Genomic DNA, 877 nt, shown 5'->3' on the forward strand with positions numbered 1-877 from the left:
AAATATTTTTAAACTTGAGATGTCTCTTAAGGCTAAGTGGCTTATCTTTGGCCACTTTCTGTTGCTTAAAATACATATTTTTAGAGCATAAAGTATTAGAATCTTTTCTTTTTTTTTTTTTACTAATACATTAACAAGAGCTACATTGTTATCAATACAAAGATTTGAAGTTAATATAGTCAGTTGGTATGATAAGTTACTCATATGACAGGTCACTGCTTCTGTTTTTATTTTACCTCTAACAGGAAGGGAAATAAAGTAGAAAATTGTTCTACCGAAACCTCAGTCATAGGAGCTTGATTTTTCCTTTTAGAGTATCTCAACAAGCCAAGTCAGAGGAGCACAATCTCTCCTAACAACTCTTTAAAGTTCTTCACTTTGTTACCAATCAAGCATTCTATCAGCCTGATTCAATTCGATGCCTTTCATGATCTCAGCAGTATATCAACCACTGAGCAGAGATAAAAATGAAGGAAAAAACACAGTCCGTGTTCTCCATGTTGCCACAGTTGTTTGGGGAAGACAAAGGTATGAATGAAACTATTAGAAATATAAAGTAGTATATATTTTATACTACCCAAAATCTGTGAAGCATTATCTAAGGAATACATGCAGGTTAGTAACAATTATAACCACCTACTCTGCAACAGGCCATATGTTTGTACCCTCAGTAATGGCTCCTAATAATTAAAAATTCATTTATAATATGATGCATTGTATCGCATGGAAGTAGGCTTAACTGGAATCAAAATCATAGCAAACAAAAGCAATTCATGATTTTAGCTTAAATGCATTATTTTAATTGCATTATTTTTCAGCTTGATTATTGAACATAAATTTAATTGAATCTCCACATCTTTTATAATTAATTAAGGGA

Source organism: Trichechus manatus, unplaced genomic scaffold (genome assembly GCF_000243295.1).
Source record: "Trichechus manatus latirostris isolate Lorelei unplaced genomic scaffold, TriManLat1.0 scaffold00259, whole genome shotgun sequence".
NCBI lineage: Eukaryota > Metazoa > Chordata > Mammalia > Sirenia > Trichechidae > Trichechus > Trichechus manatus.